This window comes from Schistocerca nitens, chromosome 4, assembly GCF_023898315.1.
Source record: "Schistocerca nitens isolate TAMUIC-IGC-003100 chromosome 4, iqSchNite1.1, whole genome shotgun sequence".
NCBI classification, from domain to species: Eukaryota; Metazoa; Arthropoda; class Insecta; order Orthoptera; family Acrididae; genus Schistocerca; species Schistocerca nitens.
The window spans coordinates 670,055,096-670,078,699 of record NC_064617.1 but is presented as its reverse complement, the minus strand read 5'-3'; the positions used below and the strand labels follow the sequence as shown (position 1 = coordinate 670,078,699).

The window sequence follows — 23,604 nt, the reverse complement described above, 5'->3', positions numbered from 1 at the left end:
TAAGAGTGAGACATCTTGATGTTTTCTTTTTCGCTCCACAGGGAGTTTATCATTCAGTATTGGAATTTGCATCATGAACAGTCTTCTGGTATTCACAGAGTGGCGCACTCTTCCATATGATAGCAGGAGGTGGAATGTGAGTCAAGGCAGATAACCAGTATGTAGGAGTATATCGTATTGACCTACTAACAATGTGCATTGCTTCGTTAAGTTGTACAAACGTTTTTTTTTTTTCACACATGGGCTATTAAGCGAGACAAACCCACAGTACTCTGGTGCTGAGAACACCAATCAGAGTGCTGATACTCTAACAAGGAAACATTACCAACTTGACATCTTGTTTTAATGAGAATACAGCACGCGCGCTAGATATGAGCGCCAGCAATCGATTTCGCTCGAAAATCTGGGACATAATTCTGATAGTACACAGTTATGACATTCTGATAATACAGTCTCAAAACTTTGGCGAGCACCGGCAGGTTGTCACTCTCTCCTCCCCACTGAGGAAGCCTAATGCCCGAGCTCGAACTACTGTACAGCGAGGCGACAACCGGAGCTCTCCTATTCCCTGAATGTTGAAGGCGACGGAAGAGGAGGAGGGATGTGGATATATCCACCAACTCGTTTTAACATCTTGTTCCAGAACTCATGTTATTCCAACCGAAAAATAGTGAATACTATGAATAAGTAAGATGTCAACCTCACGCACATATATGTACACTATTAGTTTTGACAATATTCTGATACTTTTATTCTGCAGCTATATATACGCCTCAAAATCTAAATAAATAAACCTATGCAACTGAACACCTATTATCGTGCCATTCACGTTGTAGAATAGCGTTATCTCCTGGAAATGTACTTTCCTTTACCAGAACCAGCTTTAAAATTCAAAGAAAATAGCGCACTACAGCATTGTTGATAATACGTAGCGCGACGCTATTTCTTTAATAAACACACCCATTCGTTTCATTCATTTACACTGAATTTGAGGACTGTAACATCAAAGTGCTCAAAATAAAATATTTCCGGGATCAGTAACAGGTTGGAAATCGCGCACTTTGATGTAGTGAACTAAAAACAGTGTTTGATAAACTTTTTACTCTCCTAAACAGTACTTCGGGCTCAGTCTTCAAGTGGTGGCACTGTAGCAGAGCGACTGACAACCGATAGGCACCCATGTTTAAAATCTGTACTTTCAGGAAGTCATAAATATGTACTATCAGAACTAAAGCTCAGATTTTCGAGTGATCCATTTCTGGGGCTGGTACTTTGCAAGTGTGCATTTCCCTCCTGAAACTATGAGAAAAAGTTGGTGACCTATGTTTGTAAGAGTGTCTACCGGCGATACCCAGCTAGTGCCATAGATTTTGTGGAGAATGTTATATCTGCTTTTGATCTTAGCAGATGTGAGTGTCAAGCGCTTCTTAAACGAATGTGTTCTTTCTAAAGGGATCCCAAGGTATTTTGGATGCATGTTATTTGAAGTTTGTTTCGCTCAAAATAGGCATCAAGAACTCTGTGACTCATTCTATTGTGGAGATGAAAATTATCATTTCCTGGTTTATCTGAGGTAGCTCTTAGCCTCTATTCATGGAAATATTGGCTTAAAATGTCTAGATCAAACATTAGGATTTCTGGAGTTCTTTCGTAGGTTTTGTGTTGGCTAGCTACTGCCCAGTCATCCGCATAGCCGAACGCCGTAAACTGTGTTAGAGAAATGTCATATATATATATATATATATATATATATATATATATATATATATATATATATATATATACAAAAGAGGGGTGACAATGATTGCTCGCTTCCATAACAGTCCTTAAGTCACTAGTGTGCTGAAGAACAGCCGCCCCCAGACAAATATCTAAAGCCGAGATGCAGAGGGTGTCAGATAATCAAAAAAGTTTCCCGGTTAAAATGAATTTGTCACAATACATGGACTCACACGGTTCATCTCAGCAGTTTGCAGCTACAAACTTAGAATAATCATACAATCACTGTAAAATAATATATCTTTTTATAGCTTGTAAGGATCGTTAATCAGTGTGCAAGCATTAAATACAAGAGAAATATCTTTCATACAATAATCAAAATTAAAATTCAACCTTTGCCCTAGGGTACATATTGTATGAGCGGCAACATTATTAATTACGATGTATGGCCCTCGGCCGTAAAGAGTATTTACAGTGGGCAAAACTTCTGCAACTAGCCATAGGATGCCACAACAAGTTTTAGAATTAGCTTGGCTCATTAAAATAGTACATAACTATATATTGTTCTATAACTACTGCTGCTTTCAGTAGACACTTATCACAACAAGCTGCCCACAACACTCTACAAAACTGCCTGCCCATATGTCTCAATAATGCTCATACATTCACATGTTCAAATAGATTGCTGGTGCACAAGGGTAATAACTTGGGAATTCTTAGTACAAGCTGTGCCAACAAATAAATAATTCCCATTTGTTTTCAATCAGCAACCACAGTTTGTCACACAACGACTACTAACTTGCATGTGAAATTGTGTTTGCTAGCCAACACACACATTGCGCCACATGTACACAACAGAGTGCACTATATCAAACATTAAACCAACAGCATCCAATCATCAGCTGCTAAAGCACTTACATAGTGCTCCTCTTGATATGAGGAGCCCCTTCCACCAACTCCACTGGAATTGCTGTCCTTTCGACTGGCAAAAGACACCAACTACTCTTCCAGGCTGCTGTTTCCACGCAGCGGCCACACCCTATGCTGACTGTTCGTGACGTCCCCTTGACCGAACCATAGTACACAAGCTTGTCAATGCTCTATCTCATGACTCTGCTCCGAACTCGCTCATTCCTCCTCATGCAGCAAATACCTACTGCACCATACCTACTCCTTTGCAGGTCTCGTGCTGGCTACCCCAAGAAAATGGTGCAAATGGCTCTGAGCACCATGGGACTTAACATCTGAGGTCATCAGTTCCCTAGAACTTAGAACTACATAAACATAACTAACCTAAGACACATCCATGCCCGAGGAAGGATTCGAACCTGCAACCGTAGCGGTCACGCGGTTCCAGACTGAAGCGCCTAGAACCGCTCGGTCACAGCGGCCGGCTTACCCCAAAAGACCAACTTCACTGCCGATCTTCACTAGCTGGCCAAGGTGCAAACTCTGGTCGTCGCCTCAGCTCTCTATGTCCCTCTCTGACTGCTGACCGCTGGTTACCCAGCCAAGGCGACTTCAATAGCGTCCAGCAGATGTATCACGTTCGAAGCGGAGAAAGTGACTGCCACACTCTGGTTGTGCATTGTCTCACCAAGGCCTGGAGCAATGCCAGCGCTCCCGCATATGCTGTCGACCATGCCTCCTATCGACACGCTACCGATAAAGCAGTGCTAACACAAACAGCTGGTCTGGTTAGGAAGCTAGACTAGCCACGAATTACATAGCACGGCACACTATTCACTTTGTAGCTGGGTCACGAAAGCAGGAACAAAAACTGTGACCGAGCGAGGTGGCGCAGTGCTTAGCACACTGGACTCGCATTCGGGAGGACGACGGCTCAATCCCGCGTCCGGCCATCCTGAATTCGGCTTTCCGTGATCTCCCTAAATCGCTTCAGGCACATGCCGATAAGGTTTCTTTGAAAGGGCACGGCCGACTTCCTTCCCCATCCTTCCCTAATCCTTTAAGCCCGATGACCCCGTTGTCTGGTCTCCTCCCCCAAAACAACCCAACCCACAAATCGTGTGGAGTGTGTTTTTCTTACTGTGTGAGCACGGTATGCACCTGGAGAACTCTGATTTCTTTGGCAGATACGTTGATGAGCTGAAACACTATGACCGACTGCCTAATATAGCGTTGGTCCACCTTTGGAACGCTATACATCAGTTTATTTGTGTGGCGTGGATTCAGCAAGCCCTTGGAAAGTATCTAGAGATAGTAGATCGGATGTCTACCCACAGGCAGCACAATTTCCGTAAATCATCGGTTGAATTCGGTGGCCAAGACATGAATATAAGTTTACTTTCATGCTTTTGAAACCATCGTAGCATGATAATGGCCATACCTCACAGACTGTTATCCTCCTGGTAAACGCCGTCACCGTTGGGCAACACAGAAAAAACGAAGGTCTGCAAATGGTCTGCTGTAGCGTTCACGTAGTCCACAACTGTCATAGTGCCTTCGATTACTAACACAGGTCCATTGGAAGCCCAAGTTATAGTCCCTACAGTATTGTACTGCTCCCACTGGCCTCTGTCCTTGACACATTCCATGCTTTGGAAAGCCATTCACCTGGATGACAGACTCTCTGGCCACCACCATCGACTTGGTGCTACCGTTCGCCTAGATGACGCAGCATCCAGTCACAACCATTGACATGTTGCAACGAGAAACGTGATTATTCTGAGAAGCGGAAAAACGCCCTTCCTCCCTCACTGCCAACTGTACAATGAGCATGATAGACACTGGTCACACATCGTCCTTATTCCAGTTTCCCGTCGGGCCTTCCCGTTATGAGGTCATCTAACATTGCCACCGGGCCATGTTTTAATAAAAAAAAAACACCACCAAAATGCATATTAACTGCTCGCTGATTGAAGCGTACTGACTTTTCCTGTTCCTTCACTTATTTCGTGAAGTTGGGCCAATCCCACAAGCGACTATGGTGATGCTAACCTCACGCCACGTGACTTCCAAATATCTGTACACGACTGAGAGAGCTCTAGCGACATTTTTCCGCAATTTCATTGATCTCGACGCTGTAGTTTTTAAGTTACCTAGCTCGTTTTTCAACTTTGTGAACAGTGTGTTTGTATGTACAAGAGCTCCATATATAGAAGCTCAGATGTTTCAGGTAACATGTCATGTTAATCGAAGGAAAATAAAGAAAAAAATTAATAAACTCACCAGGAAAGTCTCATCACAAAGCCTGAGAATTGTAAGAGAGATACTCTGTGCAACACAATTAAAGTATCACTTTTTCGAAACCCCGTAATTGTTTCCCATTATTACATATAAGCTTGAAATTGCTCTCAAAGGTGATTACGACCTTCTTTTGTAAGAGTGCAAAAGCTTGGTGGTCTGCGACATAACTCCTGGGCTCTTTGATGCTTCAAACAACAGGATGTGGGTGATACATTCATAGAAAACTCGTGACGCGAATCCTGGACACATGCGGGTAGGCAATCCCTTTACACTTCTCCAGTCGTGCATTCTTACTAGCAGGTGCTGAAGACTATGTCAGACGCTTTCTGTGAGCAGGTATATTTTTAATGTGCTCAACAAATGTCGGCGGGTGGCACTGACAGTTTTGGCGAGGGACACTTTCAGTTTTATTCACGCGTGTGTCAATGTCGCACAACTCGTTGATCACGTGGAAGGAGCGCTGTAAACGCATGTGCGCCCTTTGCTGTTTCCGATCGCATTAGAATTCCGTCGAAACGTTTTGGATGGTCGCTAGTGGTTCCACACTATACACCACAACACTATAGTTCATAGGGGTGTGATCATTTACAGTGTGGTTGCTGGCCCACGACGTCTCTAGAGAAGTTTTGAAGCGTCCATAGGATGTCAGCAGTGTCAACAAAGTCACCCTGTTGCTCATCGCAGTGCGAAATGTCATTTTTCAAGATGTATGGAAATCAGAGCCTCAGGGGATGGGATGGCTACATTGACGCCATTTATGCCAACCCGTGATGCGTTTTTGCGTCGATTCTGAGCGTCTGTGTGTCTGAAATGTTTATCTCAGCCACACGTGAGAAAACCGTGTGAGTTCAATTCTGGGCTTCTCGACCCTAATCTCCATAGCGGAGGCGGCAAAAGGAGGGGTGAAATATTGGTAAGAGGGGCTGTAACGCCCTTTCAGTGGTGTGACACGTTCGAGGTGTCGTTCGGCGCAGTTGTGGTAAAATGTGGCGCCAATGTGACGACATTAACCCACCTTACACCTCACATGAAACTCTGAGCCCTGGCCTATTTTTCGCGTATGTCGACACCTTCCTGTTTGAAACGTCTCCGAGCCCGAGTGTGACGTCGCACAGCACCAGGCTTTTGCACCATTACAGACGGTGATTGTAGGTACCTTTGAGCCGAATTTCAAACTTATACGTCGCAATGGGAAATAATTGCGGGGTTTCGAAAAAGTGGCCTTTTAATTGTGCTGCGCAGCATATAACTGGTATAAATTCTGTTATTTTTGTATTTGGTACCTTAGCATGTACACACATCAGCGCAAAGACTGGTTTTTTTCTTTGCTTCGAACGGTGTACCTGCAAACACTTCAGATATTTTACTACCTGCAGTTTTCTGAACAGTCGTAACTGCGCCGCTAAGTATGGACTACCCCGGTCAGGGTAGACTACTATTTTGCGTCCATGCATTCCCACTTCATCATCTGACATGCTGCCCAGGATAAAATTAGCATTAATGATTTGCTCTTGCCACATGTACTTGGAGTTACTACCCATCCTAAATACAAACGACTCATAGTAGATATAATCACTAGCTTGCAGAGGACGAAAATCCTTACGTAATAATGTTCACTAGGCCGTCCTGAGCCACCAGCAGAAACACCTGCACTTGTACCCGTTACACCCTGTACATGCTTTCAGTTCCTGCGATGTACTTTTGTCGTCTAGTATAAGTTACTATGTGGTCTTAATATCGTTGCACTTTTTTTCATTGTCAGGTGTATCATTTTACCGTGTATTCAGCACACTGGTGCAAATTTAACAATTACAATTTCACCTAGTATTATGACACCTGACGCAGTGATTAAGGCAGTAAGACGCAGGAAAGCGCTCTCGTACCGCCATTGGACGACTGACGCTTGCTTGGTGGCGGCCGCTGTTGCAGTTCTGGTCGGCGTACGTGCCGTGCGGCGCGCAGCACCTGGACGCGGTGCAGCTGGCGCTCGAGCAGGTGGACCTGGTGCGCCGCATGACAGCGCTCTACCCGGGCCACCTCATCTTCGTCACCTCTGCCGACGGTGAGTGGGCTTCGCACTCATCAACACATCATGCGTCGCTTAATTTGTCTTACACCTGTAACTGGATGCCCGCAATCCGATTAAAATTGGGTGTTAGGAGCTAAGAAGCGCCTTGCTCTCTATGTCTCATGTGAACTGTCCACTGCAGCCAATGTAGCACGAATACGTACCACTCAGTCTGTGAATTTGTAGAATTCTGCTCACGTTAGCGCTGTGAAGGAACAAGTACATTTTTGTACAGTGTATGTGTGGAATTCCCATGAAACATAGCCGTTACAAAGTCTGTCGAGGAACATAGCCACTAAAAAGTATTTGTTACTCATTATATGAGTGTGTGGTGTCTATTCTTACAGAAATGTCCAAAAGAAGGGACACTAGGTACTCATATAACTGATTCGCCCCGATGGGCAGTGAGTCCACCTTCTTAAGTTATATTTAGAATAGACAATTCTGTCTGACGTCCTGTGGGGATCTGAAAAGTAGCGATCGTGGAGGATATGGACATCGACGGCGCATAGGTGGCGCTGAGTGGGAATGTGGGCCCGCCGGGAAGCGTGCCGAAAAAGTCCGGGTAGTTGCAATTAGAACTGTGTCCGGGTGGAGCAGTGGTTAACGCAACTGCGTAGTAAGCAGGAGAAGCTGAGTTCAAAATCAAGTCCGGCACAAATTTTTACTCGTCGCCGCTCATTCTGCTTTAAGTCCTAACGCAACTAACATCAATAGTCCCTTTGCTTTCCTTTCCTTTCTCCCCTTCCAGCTTCAATTAACATATTTCTTGCTCGTTACTTCGGTTACTCAACGTCAAATTGCTGATGTAGCCATTACGCAGTTACACTTTTTTGCCAGACTGTAAAGTTTCGGGGCATAAGTGTACACTTGAAGGCGCAGTTTGGGTATGATCCTACGCTGAACAGGTTTTTCTCTTCTGCATACTGATTTACTGTCACCACACCTGTAGTTGCTGCAGGTGGACTCCTGGTCATGCTAAAGTATTTCCAAACTTGATGACTCCATACGGGCTTCTAAAGCCAGACACCGCAGTTCTCTCATACAGTGGTTTCTCTCTGCAGTACCAATGTCACCGTATGGCTGTAGCTGTGTCCTGCGCAAATCCACATCTACATCTACATATGTTCTCCGCAAGTCGCCTTACGGTATTTGGCGGATGGTGCTTTATGTGCCGAACTCACACCCCCTTTTCCTGTTCAAATCGTGTATGATTCTGGCAAAGAACGATTGCTGATAAGCTTCCACCTCAGCTCAAACTCTCTCATTTTAACTCGATAGTATTTTTTAGAATTTGTAGATTTAGAGAAAGCTTTTGACAATGTTGACTGGAATACTTTCTTTCAAATTATGAAGATGACAGGGGTAAAATACAGGGAGCGAAACGCTATTTACAGTTTGTACAGAAACCTGATGGCAGTTATAAGAGTCGAGGGTCATGCAAGGGAAACAGTGGTTGTAGCCTCTCCCCGATGTTGTTCAATCCGTATATTGAGCAAGCAGTAAAGGAAACAAAAGAAAAATTCGGAGTAGGTATTAAAATCCATGGAGAGGAAATAAAAACTTTGAGGTTTCGTCAGAGAAAGCAAAGGACTTGGAAGAGCAGTTGAACGGAATGGACAGTGTCTTGAAAGGAGGATATAAGATGAACATCAACAAAAGCAAAACGAGGATAATGGAATGTAGTCGAATTAAGTCGGGTGATGCTGAGAGAATTAGATTAGGAAATGAGAAACTTAAAGTAGTAAAGGAGTTTTGCTATTTGGGGAGCAAAGTAACTGATGATGGTCGAAGTACAGAGGATATAAAATGTAGACTGGCAATGGCAAGGAAAGCGTTTCTGAAGAAGAGGAATTTGTTAACATCGAGTATAGATTTAAGTGTCAGGGAGCCGCTTCTGAAAGTATATGTATGAAGTGTAGCCATGTATGGAAGTGAGGCATGGACGATAACTAGTTTGGACAAGATGAGAATAGAAGCTTTAGAAATGTGGTGCTACAGAAGAATGCTGAAATTTAAATGCGTAAATCACGTAACTAATGAGGAGGTACAAAATAGGATTGGGGAGAAGAGGAGTTTGTGGCACAAGTTGACTAGAAGAAGGGATCGTTTGGTAGGACATGTTCTGAGGCATCAACGGATCACCAATTTACTACTGGAGGGCAGCGTGGAGCTTAAAAATCGTAGAGGGAGACCAAGAGATGAATACACTAAGCAGATTCAGAAGGTTGTAGGCTGCAGTACGCACTGGGAGATGAAGAAGTTTGCACAGGATAGAGTAGCGTGGAGAGCTGCATCAAACCAGTCTCAGGACTGAAGACCACAACAACAACAACAGTCTTTTCGTGCAGTACGTGTAGCAAGAAGCAGTCCAGGGTGTAACAGGTATAAGTGCAGATATTTCTATTGGTAGCTGAGAATGGTATACTGAATGACATTAAATCAGTGTATACTTCATTTGCAGACTAACAATATTATAGCTATTACAAGTTGTACGTTTTTAGGTTAGTATGACTGCTACGGTCGCAGGTTCGAATCCTGCCTCGGGCATGGATGTGTGTGATGTCCTTAGGTTAGTTAGGTTGAAGTAGTTCTAAGTTCTAGGGGCTGATGACCACAGATGTTAAGTCCCATAGTGCTCAGAGCCATTTGAACCCATTTTTTTTAGTTTAGTATGTACCTCCTACTGTGCGTGGCAACGGCAGTCCAATGACGCTTACTTTCACCTGGGCAACAGTTCAGGTGCTGAAGTGCGCAGAAATGATTTCAAAACGGTTAGCCTGTACTGGTAGGCATAGTCAACTTAGTGGTGCAATTAACACCATGCAGAGAACATTGGATGTAAAGATTATGGCGTGTTTATGGGGTGACTGTTCGAAGCAGAGAAGAAACAACCAACACGCTTATAACCGTTACACCCTGAATATTGAATTCTCTTCGTACAGTTCACTGTAACTTAGCTGTTGTACGTTAAACTATCTCCACTGCCCTGTAGGTTGTTTGCTGTGGCTGTTCCACACACGCATGCTTGATTACGTCCAGGTAGCCGTGCGTGTTAAATAGCCTCTTCACAGACTGGGATGTGCTCCAGCCTCGGTTCGAATCTGCCCAGCGGATTGGTGACAAGGGCTGGCGTGGAGCCAAGCCTGGGTGTGGTTTTCAGACGGTTTCCCACATCAAACTAAGTGAATACTGGGCTAATAGCCAAGTACCGCCTCAGTTACGCGATTTTAAATATTTGCAAAAGTTTTGCACACTTTCACATCAGTCACACTACACAAAGGCAGACGCGGTGAACCCATTCAAATGGCTCTGAGCACTATGGGACTCAACTGCTGAGGTCATAAGTCCCCTAGAACTTAGAACTACTTAAACCTAACTAACCTAAGGACATCACAAACATCCATGCCCGAGGCAGGATTCGAACCTGCGACCGTAGCGGTCTTGCGGTTCCAGACTGCAGCGCCTTTAACCGCACGGCCACTTCGGCCGGCTGAACCCATTCAGCACAGGTTTAAGGGGAAGGGTGTTAACGGGTTGGCGACAGGAAGATCGTTTGGCCACCAATCAAATAAACAAGTACTATAGTTGTGCTTTATCAAAACTGCAGTTTGGTAGTTTTGGTACAGCACATAAATGACAGAATTACCGGTAGTACTGGTAGTGATGGTAGGGAAATAAACATAAATGAGTGTGTAAGAGAGAAACTGGGACCGGACAGCTTCTCCTTGTTTGTTTCGTTGTCCGTTTTGCACACAGCTATAAATGCACATCATTCACTGTTGGTCCATTTTGTGTCTTATATCCTTACAGAACACAAATTGCATTTTATAAGGGATAAATGTTACTGGATCGCGTAACGTCGGCGATTTTATGTGACCGAAGTACAGTTTACATCCATAACATAAAAATCTATATAATTATAGTTATTTTGCAATCGATAGAACGTTGTCCGTGTTTCCTGTTGTTATTCATAAATGCGAAAGTTGTTTATAAATAACAGAAACATTTTTATAAGAGCTCGACGAAGTACTGAAGAGGTTTTTGATATATTTTTGTTCCGTGCCATTTTATTGTGCCTTACCTTTGAGGAAAAAGTGTTTTCTATTGCTATATGATAAAACACTTATTCTTTTTTTTTAATTTTCACTGCAACATCCCTGTGTTTCACGTTACAAATCAACAATTCTCAAATAAGACGTTGAATTAATCATTGACAATTTCAGTTTTTCCAGAAATACTGTTTATTTTTAAGTAACAAACCGAAGGTAATTATACTGAACAAATATGTTCCGTCGGTTATGCTGCATTAGGCACATCCTCACTCAGTTTTTGGAAGGATCATCACTTCCGGGGTCCAGGGAAATCTAGTAAGAGACTGAACGCATACGAAAATCAAGCGATCGATCTGAGATAATGCCTATTAGAAATGCAACACACTTAACGTACAGGTAATGCAGGTACGATGTTAACTGACCAAGGCTACTACGAAAACTACCAGTCTACGCTTACATGTGATAATCTACTGTAGCATATGGTATTTTTACAGCCCCTGCCGTCACTGAGTGGATGAGGGACAAATCCTATCTGGCGCACCGACCGTACTATGCGAAACATCCTTTTCGATCGGCGTGGACTATCGAAAAACCAGCTATCTGCCGTACAGCAGTGGCCGTAGTGTATGAAAAAAGTATGTTTCCGTACTACAGATTCTTCTCGAGTCGGAAATAAATTGCGCGAGGAGAAAGAAGATGTGGCGAGGGACACAATATATTAGATACTTCGTGTTAATAACTGTTTACTCAACTCGGAATGAGAAACTGCAATAATATGAAAACTGCAGAGTCAACACGATCGCGCAGGTAAGAATACGGACGAGAAATGAAACGCTTCCGTTACACCGAGACCGCTGAGAAGAAAGAGTTTGAGAAACATGAAAACTGCCTATTACGCCGGAGTTAGCCGGCCGAAGTGGCCGTGCGGTTAAAGGCGCTGCAGTCTGGAACCGCAAGACCGCTACGGTCGCAGGTTCGAATCCTGCCTCGGGCATGGATGTTTGTGATGTCCTTAGGTTAGTTAGGTTTAACTAGTTCTAAGTTCTAGGGGACTAATGACCTCAGCAGTTGAGTCCCATAGTGCTCAGAGCCATTTGAACCATTGAACGCCGGAGTTGTGTACGAACTGCCTACGGGGAAGAAAATGTGCAAGTACTAAAACGCTTCAGGCAGTAATTACTTCGAGTCTTCTGGAATATTCGTTACTCAGAAACGATTACAACATGGCGGCCAAATAAATAAAAAACAATAAAAAATAGCGAGTATACATGATAAGCAACAGCCATAGTGTACACAGGATATCCGCCATCAGAGGCCGTACCGCTCTGTTGGTAGCTGCAGCGAGCAAAGTATTCTGTCGCTGTTGACAGCCCGCTCCCAGTTGTCCGAGCCAGCTGACGCAAATCTGACAGCCGGTGTGACAACGCTGTAGCGTAACATGGCAGATGTCAAATAATGAGCTTCGCACTAATGAGCCTTTGTATAAGAAATGGCTGTGATCCTAAGTACGCAAGAGCCATTGTATTGGAGGACGTCTTTCGCCATTTAGCGGCCCCTCGAATGCATTTGCTTGGAGGAGAACCATTCCAGTGCTGACTCGTCTTCTTCTCCCCGACACGTGGGGAAATGTACCTTCGAAATCTTGTAGTCATGAAATTCTGGCTCATTAGATTTGGAAGTCACTCATTTACTTGCTGGTAGCGCTGGACATAGTGACACACGCACAAAAAGACATATATATGCCCCTACCGCTAGATTTTGTGCAGCCCACAAAACCTTCAGATAACAGGTTAAAAATTTTCGTATTCCATCGCTCGCTAAGCGGTAACTATTAGTCCAACAAAAAAATTAAATTTCTACAAAAAGATCCTGTTTATTTTTTCTGTAGGACTAACATTTTGCTCATAGCGAATGAGAGAATATCCAAATCTTGCTCGGGGTATCTATTTGAAGGCATTACAGGTTGCATAAAACGCAGCTATCGGAGCGGATCAATCATCCTACATATATAATTTTGCTGTCAAATAGGGTATACTGGATGGAGGACACTTCATCTGTATTATGCGGTAGGTAGGAATTTAGGCTGGACGAGGTGCGTGCACGGATGGCTGAGTTGACTAAGGACACCAATCTAGAGAAGCGGACAGTCTGAGTTCGAGTCCCAGCACTAAATTATGTCAGTGTCGCGTTTAATGCAGTGCCCATATGCAGCTGAGCTCTGAAAATTTGTCTTCCATTTATACACACGGCAGCTGAATCAGACGACTGGTGTCTCGTATTTCCGACATGTCTGAATAGCACCCTACATGTAAATATCTACGAAAGCTACCAACTACGTTCACTCTGGGCACAATCTGCACATGGGGAAGAAAACATGTGAGTAATTAGACGTTTGAGGCAGTAAGGAAATGGTACTTCGACTCCCGTGGAATACCTATTACCCAGTAATGAAAACTCGATGTGCTACAGCCCTAACGTGTACGGTCAATCCAATATCGAGCCAACTTATCTGCCGCCGGCTGCAGCGAGCAAAGGGTTCCGCTGCTCTTGACAGCTCGCTCCCTGTTGTCTAAGGCAGATGATGCAAATCTGTCAGCTGATGTGACAGCACTACAGCGTAACGCAACGAACATCAAATAACGAGTTTCATAATTTTCTGCAAACACACAGCCAGCGTTTCGATGAGAAATAACAGCGGTCCTAGAGACACAGCAGTCATTGCATCCCACTTTATGTGGCCACTGGAACCTCAATACTAAGAAGAGAACAATTCCAGCAGTGTTGCGTCAACTGATTACCGACACATGGGAAACTTTAACTCCAGAACCTCGTAACTTTATGGAAGCCATTTATTTATTTGCTGAGAAAGTGGCAGTGCTGGACATTGTCACACATACGAAACAAATATCTATTTTTTAAGGTGTCCTGGCTCCTGACACCATCATATCAGAACTTAAAACTTTTAAAGCCAAATGAAGTGTTAGCTACATTGAAACCCACTACTTGTTCCTTCCCCCCTCGGCGATTTTTCATTTCACCATCTATTCAACTATAGCTATCTGCGAAGTCTCACGTCATTCCATCGACTAGTTACTTTCTTCGTTAGGAACTCATTTTTATTGTTAATTCCGTCCCTAGCTGTATCAACGCTTCTTATCTCCTGCGGTCTCATAGAATATAGCCGTTGAAAGGTTACACTACGTGATCAAAAGCATCCCGATACCTGGCCGAAAATTACTTACAAGTTCGTGACGCCATCCATCGGTAATGCTGGAATTCAATATGGCGTTGGCACACCCTTAGCCTTGATGACAGCTTCCACTATCGCAGGCATACGTTCAATCAGGTGCTGGAAGGTTTCTTGGGGAATGGCAGCCCATTCTCCACGTAGTGCTGCATTGTGGAGAGCTATCGATGTCGGTCGGTGAGGCCTGGCACGAAGTCGACGTTCGAAAACGTCCCAAAGGTGTTCTATAGGATTCATGTTAGGACTCTGTGCAGGCCAGTCTATTACAGGGATTTTACTGTCGTCTAACCACTCCGTCGTAGGCCGTGCGTTATGAACAGGTGCTCGATCGTGTTGAAAGCTGCAATCGCCATCGCCGAATTGCTCTTTAACAGTGGGAAGCCAGAAGGTGCTTAAAACATCAGTGTAGGCTAGTGCTGTGATGTTGTTGTTGTTGTTGTGTTCTTCAGTCCAGAGACTGGTTTGATGAAGCTCTTCATATTTTGACTATCTTCTTCTGTGCGGATGCACAAACAGTGCCCGAACACTTGCGGGAATCGGCAAAAAGCCGCGAGTAATGAGTATAATGGGCAGGGGCGCTATGAATATAGGGCGGGACAATAAGTTGGGAATGTGGGTCTCACGGGAAGCTTACCACAGAGAATTCCCTGCAGTCACACTATCCTCTGTGTCCGTGGTGGCTCAGATGGATAGCCGGCACGGTAGGTCAGCGTGTTCGGTCAGAGAGCTGGTGGGCCTCTGTAATAGAAAAAATTGAGTGGAAGAATCAACAAACGAACTTGAACGGATGTCATGTGACGTCCGCAAGTACCAAACACAACAACAACAACAAAAAAGATGGGTAGAGCGTCTGCCATGTAAGCAGAAGTTCGTGGGTTGAGTCCCGGTCGGGGCACACATTTTCACCTTCCCCGTTGACTGATATCAACGCTTGTATGCAGCTAGGGGTATTCATTTCATTGTAATTTCATTCTAACGAGCTGCATGGTCACCGATGGTATCTGTTCTAGAAGTGTCTGGCAAAATATTGAGATATGGTCCCATAGTCCTGCTCCTATACGTAAAGGACAATTTCAGTCTTGCAGGCGAGGAAATGAAGATCATGTAAGTTGACTCTTACAGAGAAGACAACAGCAACAAGTCACTTCTTACGAGGCTATTTATGTATTTAAATAGCGCCGTAACCGGTTTCGAACCAAAAGGCTCATCTTCAGGCGGCTAGTTCGCGTTAAGATACATTTCATATTAGCTTTCGCTGTTTTTCGCAAACGGTGAAATTACCTTGGAGTGGTGATGTCCCACAACCAAAAAAAGATGTTATACAATGTCTTTTTAAATGTAATTGTGCCTCACTGCCATTTTAAATTATGTAAAAGAATTATTCTGATGGAACTGTTTTGGTTACTTTCGTTCAAAAAACCGCCCCATACGTTCCAGTACTGACTGCTTGTGGTCATGCAGCCACGAAGACTGTGTGATGCACTTTTTTAATGTATATGTATACACATTACCTGAAGCACCACTCACACGCCAAAAAGTTTCACCACATGGAAGATGGCGATATCGCAACCATAACTTCCACTTTCAGCGATATTTCGAAACAGACATATATGTGACAGTAGGAATTTTCAAATTATGTTCCATTACTTACTATTTATATTAAAACAAACTGACTTAAGATAAACAAATAAAGCAGCCAGTGTGTTACATAGTGATACAGTTGTGTGTTTTTTAGATATTGCTAATTGAATTTAATGCATGACAGAGCAAGCTTTTATATATTATTCACTATTTCATGTTCGGTTAGTGTCTGCATTTTGTTTTTGTTAAAGAGAAAGGGAGAAGTGTTTACACGGGAGGGCAGGTGAATGCAATTTTAAGGAAGGCTGCATTGACCAACTCGGTCAGTTCATTGAGGAGATTTTGTGGAGATTTCCTTTTATGTACGTAGATTTGAATCTATTCAAGCAAATCCATGAAGCTATATTTCACAGCATGGTGCAATACGTGTACGTGGTCTTCAGTGCTCTTTATTCCGTGACTGTAAGTGGTTGTGTGCATGGCAGCTGTGGATTTGATGCGTTGTTCAAACGCATAGCATCTATATGCTCTTTGAATCGAGTCTCAATGCTTCTCCTAGTTTGTCCAATATAGTAGGAAGGGCAACTTTGGCAGCTCTGTTATGTACGCCATATTTTTTGTATGGGGGCTAAATCCATACACAAAAATCTGACATATGAAAACTGCGCTGCCAAAGTTTCGAATTGCGTAAGTTGCTTGAGGCGAATGACGAGATGAGTATTTGAGAGAGGACACAACCATTTTAGTTCCTCATGTTTTCCGTACCCCAGCCGTCGCTCCGTTTCTGGTGAGCTCCTTACTTAAGTTACATTGAACCACAATCTTTCTTCCTTTCATCATAACTGAGCGGCTGCCAACACAGAGTTTCGGAAAACTAAATTTGACACTCCTGCGGCAATATGACTATCCTGACGCCCAAGAGGATCATTAATGTCCACTGGGACCTATCAGGAGACATCAGGTTTCAGCAGCGACACTGTTATCGTTTCTCTGGTTATTCAATCAACCACCACCTATTTGCAGTTAGTGTTGTTGTGGTCTTCACTCCTGAGACTGGTTTCATGCAGCTCTCCATGCTACTTTATCCTGTGCAAGTTGCTTCATCTCCCAGTACGTACTGCAGCCTACATCCTTCTGAATCTGCTTAGTGTATTCATCTCTTGGTCTCCCTCTACGATTTTTACCCTCCACGGTGCCCTCCAATGCTAAACTGGTGATCCCTTGATACCTCAGAATATGTCCTACCAACCGATCCCTTCTTCTAGTCAAGTTGTGCCATAAACTCCTCTCCCCCCAATTCTATTCATTACCTCCTCATTAGTTATGTGATCTACCCATCTAATCTTCAGCATTCTACTGTAGCACCACATTTCGAAAGCTTCTATTCTCTTCTTGTCCAAACTATTTATCGTCCATGTTTCACTTCCATACATGGCTACACCCATACAAATACTTACAGAAACGACTTCCTAACACTTAAATCTATACTCGATGTTAACAAATTTCTCTTCTTCAGAAACGCTTTCCTTGCCATTGCCAGTCTACATTTTATATCTTCTCTACTTCGACCATCATCAGTTATTTTGCTCCCCAAATATCAAAACTCCTTTATTACTTTGTCTCATTTCCTAATCTAATTCCCTCAGCATCACCCGACTTAATTCGACTACATTCCATTATCTTCGTTTCACTTTTGATGATGTTCATCTTATATCTTCCTTTCAAGACACTGTCCATTCTGTTCAACTGCTCCTCCTAGTCCTTTGCTGTCTCGGACAGAATTATCGGCGAACCTTACAGTTTTTATTTCTTCTCCATGGATTTTAATACCTACTCCGAATTTTTCTTTTGTTTCCTTTACTGCTTGCTCAAGAAACAGATTGAATAACATCGGGGAGAGGCTACAACCCTGTCTCTCTCCCTTCCCAACTGCTGCTTCCCTTTCATGTCCCTCGAGTCTTACAACTGCCATCTGGTTTCTATACAAGTAGTAAATAGCCTTTCGCTCCCTGTATTTTACTCCTGCCACCTTCCGAATTTGAAATAGAGTATTCCAATCAACATTGTCGAAAGCTTTCTCTAAGTCTGTAAATGCTAGAAACGTAAGTTTGCCTTTTCTTAATGTAGCTTCTAAGATAAGTCGTAGGGTCAGTATTGCCTCACGTGTTCCAATATTTCTACGGAAGCCAAAATGATCTTCCCCGAGGTCGGCTTCTACCAGTTTTTACATTCGTCTGCAAGGAATTCGCGTAAGTATTTTGCAGCCGTGACTTATTAAACTGATAGTTTGGTAATTTTCAAATAAAGCTGCATTTCTTCGGGAAAAATTACGTCTGTAGTTTCCCCTTGCTTTCAGCCGTTCGCAGTACCAGCACAGGAAGGCCGTTTTGGTTAGTGTTGCAAGGCCAGATCAGTCAATCATCCACACTGATGCCCTTGCAACTACTGAAAAGGCTGCTGCCCCTCTTCAGGAACCACACGTTTGTCTGGCCTCTCAACAGATACCCGTCCGTTGTGGTTGCACCTACGGTACGGCTATCTGTACCACTGAGGCACGCAAGCTTCCCCACCAACGGCAGAAGAGGCATTAAATCTCACAGGTTATGTTTCATGAGCCTCCATTCGGTTGAAAGCATTTCTGGGCTAATTCGTCTGCCTTCAAAACGATTCACTACCGTCGATGGTGCTCCGTTTGTCACCCATCATCATTTTTTATAATGCGCAATCTGGAGGAAGGTTGAAGGAGGATTTTAGCCCGTTAATGCACTTTTTAGTGGCCACACTGACAGTAGTCTGTCTCAGCTAGGGTGGAACATTTGTTACCCGGTCTTGGTGGGACGGATGAACGAAACTTCGGATAATTGGGAAATCCAGAAAAAAATAAGGATGACGTTGTTTAAATGCAATAACCAAACTTTAAAAATTATTTTTACGTCAACATGCAAATGATACATTATTTACCCATAAATTTTGACGATATACTGAAACAAACAGTAGGTTTTATACACAGAAATAATTAGTTTCTTCTGTGTCAGATTCGTAAGTTATATGTATATATACAATACCAGCGTCATTGCGACCAAAGTAATTTTCGCCTGGCATTTCAAATAAACCATTACTTTGTCCACCCACGTAGTCGCCTTTGTAACTGTAATACAGTAAGTGTCATGGAATAAATATCGATGCTAGTCAACACTTTCATGCACGCATGGAGATTGTCAGAGATTAAAATCCTGAAGAAAAAGCTCAGTTGGCCAAAGAAGTTTTCCCCTGCGTCTAACCGCAATACCAAAATACGTAATACTATCTTACTCGCTATTCTACTCTGCGGTTTATAGAGGAGAAAGATGAAGAGAGCCCAGGTTATTCGGCGATCCAGACAGATCTGCGGAAGACAGGCACATATAGAACGACACCGACTGAGGCGCTCCTGATGGGCCTAGTTGTAAGAAAGTGACGTGCTCAATATAGGTTCAAAAAGAGCGAATATGTCAGTGCACAGGAGATACGGGACGGAAGATTCACATCGAACGGGCAGGCGAACATACCAGTTGTTTCCCAACATCAAGGAAAAATCACGAATGTCGTACTTCTCTCGTAACAAGAGTGCAATGCGCTTCTTGTCGGGACTTGGTCTTAATCCTACTTACTTACTCAAAATGCCCCAACGCATCATAGACACTTGTGAATGTGGAACACTCGGCACCAGGCACCAAATCCTCTGGGATTGGCCATTTGTCAAGGTGGACAAAAAGTCTTTGACAATAGACCAGTCCGTATCATAATAAGGAATGAGTAACTGTGGCACTAGCTGAATTTACTGACAGCCAAAGACTCACCTTACCAACCGTAAGCCTAAAGCCGAGAGACAACCAAGAAGAGGGCATGTAGTGATGTGACAAAAGTCATAAGATAGCGATATGTTCATATGCAGATGTATAGTATTACTTCACTACGTATAAAAGAGCAATGCATTGGCGGAGCTGTCATTTGTACTCAGGTGGTTCATGCGAACAGGTTTCCGACGTGATTATGGCTGCTCGACGGGAATTAACAGAATTTCAATGCGGAATACTAGTTCGAGCTACACGCATGGGACATTCCATTTCCGAAATCGTTACGTAATTCAATATTCGGGACTCCATGCTGTCAAGAGTGTGCCGAGAATGCAAAATTTCAGGCATTTCGTCTCACCACGGATAACACAGTGCCCAACGGCCTTCAGTTAACGACCGAGAACAGCGGCGTTTGCATGGAGTTACCAGCGCGAACAGGCAAACAACACTGAGTGAAATAACCAACGAAATCAATGAGGCACGCACGACATACGTATCCGTTGCGAAAGTGCTGCGAAATTTGGCGTTAGTAGGCTACGGTAGCAGACAATCGAATCGAGTGCCTTCGCTAGTAGTACATCGCCTGCAGGGCCTGTCCTGAGCTCGTGACCATATCGGTTGGACCCCAGCCGACTGGGAGACCGTGACCTAGTCAGATGAGTCCCGATTTCAGTCGGTAAGAGCATGATAAGATTCGAGTATGGTGCAGAGCCCACGTAGCCACGGACCTAACTGTTCAACAAGGCACGGCGGAAGCTGGTGGTGGCTCCTTAACGGTGTGGGGGTTATTTAAATGGAATGTTCTGTGTTCTCTGGTCTAACTAAACCGATCATCGACTGTAAATTGTTATCATCGGCTACTTCGAGACCATTTGCAGCCATTCATGTACTTCATGTTCCCAAACAACGATGGGATTCTTATGCAGGACATGCGCCATCTCACCGGGCCGTAATTGTTCGCAAATGGTTTGGAGAACATTCTGGACAATTCGAACGAATGCTCTGCCCACCCAAATCACCCGATATGAATCCCGTCGGACAGTTATGGGATGTTCGTTCACAAAATCGTACGCTGGCAATACTATCGCAATCAGAGGCGGCATGTCTCAATATTTCTGCAAGGCACTTTTAACACCTTGTTGAGTCCATGTTATTTCCAGTTGCTGCACTAAACCTGGAAACGGAGGGCCAATGCGATATTAAGAGGTATTGCATGACTTATATCACCTCAGCGTACCTACACCATGACTAAAACGCGCAACTACATGCAACTACAACGACTTTCTGGGTCCAGTGAGGAGATGAGCCTCGTGGAAGACCAGGAACGGTTCCCTGAGACCTTGACAGCCATTTCCCAATCTCTATACCTTTGGTGGCTTGACAGCACAGCCATTGTGAACCCTGAGTTGTGCCTCGGCGCGCCCCGGACTAATAGTCCCGACAAAATGAAGATATTTAGTTTGTTTCTGACGCCAAGTACTGCAGTGTAGTGTAGCGTTGTGTACTGCAGTGCTATATAGTGTAGAGTTAGCTAGAACTAGAAACTGCAAAATTATGATGTAGCAATAGGAGCAGTAGCATGTGTATCTTGGTTCCGGATGAGCATATGCTGTGCGCTACATGATCAAAAGGTAGTATGTAGGTTTCTTAAACTAAAAATGATATGTAATATTTCTATTTTTAATCATTTTATGTATACTGTATAAGTTTTTCCTTAAAGAGCATAATACTGTGGGATAGAAACATGTTTGAAATTTAATATTGTAATATTGTGTGTTATGGGATAGGCAACATAGGACCTGTACTTACATTCAGATATCAGACTAACATAAAATATAAAATACATAAATAAATAAATGTTGTGGCGAGTAAAAAAACTGTATCACGTATGTGCATTCTGCAACTTCGCAATCTATACGCAGTCCAGGACATCTGTGTGTGAGGGTCACGTGTGTAAGTTGGTGAGGTATTAGTGCTCATCTTCTGGAACCTCTACCAATCTATGCCCAGTTTATGACTATTTCATTTACGCACTGCATCCACGTGAAAATGCTGGATATTGTCCTTTATCACGACGCAACCAAGTGAATACTTTGCAGACTGACCATGCGCCTGCAGTGCTCTAGCATGATCCTACAGTGGCTATCAGGTTTGTTCTGTGTAAATGACAGTTCCAGCAGGGTGGGCAACTTCCTGCTGAGAGTGGTGGAAAAGAGTGTTTTTACTGCAATTTCATCCTCTTCACCTCACATTAGCGGGCAGTGAGCTGTCTGTGAGAACACAACCACTCTTTAAAATATGAAAAACAATGATTAAAAAACAGAAAAAACTGTGTCAAAGGTGAAAGTCATGTTTTGTTGTTAGATGTATAAAAAAAAAAAAGATACACTTCCTGAGAAAAACAGTGAAGCACCCAGAAAACATAGTCCGATGTCGATGTAGCTTCATACATGTACGCATCATCACTGATTACGTAAACGATTAAATTTGGAATTTTCTGTGACAGGCAGAACAGCCACTGAAGTATATAAGTGTTGTTCCGCCTTAGCGTTTTAACCAAACCTGGTATAGTACGTATGAGCCGTGAGCAGCGTCAGATGTTGAGTGAACAACGTGAACGATAAGGAGATGTGGCATACTCGTGTGTCACAGCGTTACTTGCACCTGTGAGAGTTTGAAAGTGGTCTCATTATTGGCCCTCTTGTGGCCAACTGGTCGACTGGACTGCATGGAAACGCGAGGGCCGGCTCCAGTCGATATCTGACCACCACAAGAGCACGTAGAAATCCCCTCAAATCTGCCACTACCATCGGATAACAAGTAATGGATTCCCTGCGACATTATGTGTGATGCTATACAATTGGTCGGAGAGTCGCGTACGTAGGCGAGGGAATTACCGACCCAAACATAGACTGCCGTTAACACCACAACATAAACGTCTCCGTTTCCAGTGCTACTGTGACTGGGAAACATGGACTACTGATGAATGGAGCTGCGTTTTGTTCTACAATGAATTGGAGCTCTGCGCTGTTCTGGATGACCCCTCCGGAGACTATGGCGGGTAGGTAGGGAGAGGTCTCATTCTTCCAATGTTTTGGAGAGCCACAGCGATGTTACTTTCTGGCCTTCGGATATGCAACATAGCACGCTACGGACATCCTGCTTTCTTATGTATTAACTCACTTGGGAAACTGTTATGGGGCCATTTTTCAACAGGATAATGCTGGTCCACACAAAAATCATGTGTCTTTATGAACTGCCTACTTCAAGCTGACTTAGTTACGGGGCCAGGAGGATGTCCTGATGTTTTCTCTATGAAACATGAGTGGACCAGTTCAGACGCCAACTCAGTTCTTAGTGTTATTACATGTAGGATACTAAGAACCAGTTACAAAAGTGTTGTTGGTCAGCGTGTCTCAAGAGAGGGTACGAGACTCTATGGCACTTTTTCCAACAGAAGCAGTGGATGCCTTCAGGCCACATGCTTGCCACGTGATACTTCCCTCTTTAGATTTGCCTCGATTCCCTAATACATGAGGTAACATTACAGTTTCGTCTCGTTTCGTCCGCCTCTCCTTGGTGTTTCACTTGTTTTGTCATGCAGTATATATCTTCAATTGTGGCATGGTTGCAGATGCTGGTGGTGCATTGTTTTGCGACTGTTGGGCAGTAGGGGTGGCTGAAAAGTGCAATTTGTTGATTTTTGGAATGAAATGATTTCCCTGGAAAATGTCAAATAAAGTGAGGTAGAAATGATGGAGCAGTGGAACCTGAGCCAAGCTGATGGTATAGGAGGAGAGAAATGAGCTGGAGAAATACAATTTGAGTGCAGTGACCGGAGAAAGAATAATTTATCGGTGTTAATAACGAATGTTTATGAATTCAGCC

General features: G+C 43.7%; 1 pseudogene; it reads left to right on the top strand.

Moving 5' to 3' along the window:
* LOC126252496 (dipeptidase 1-like) overlaps nucleotides 1-23,604 on the top strand; it is a 59,494-nt pseudogene that overhangs the window by 3,055 nt on the left and 32,835 nt on the right.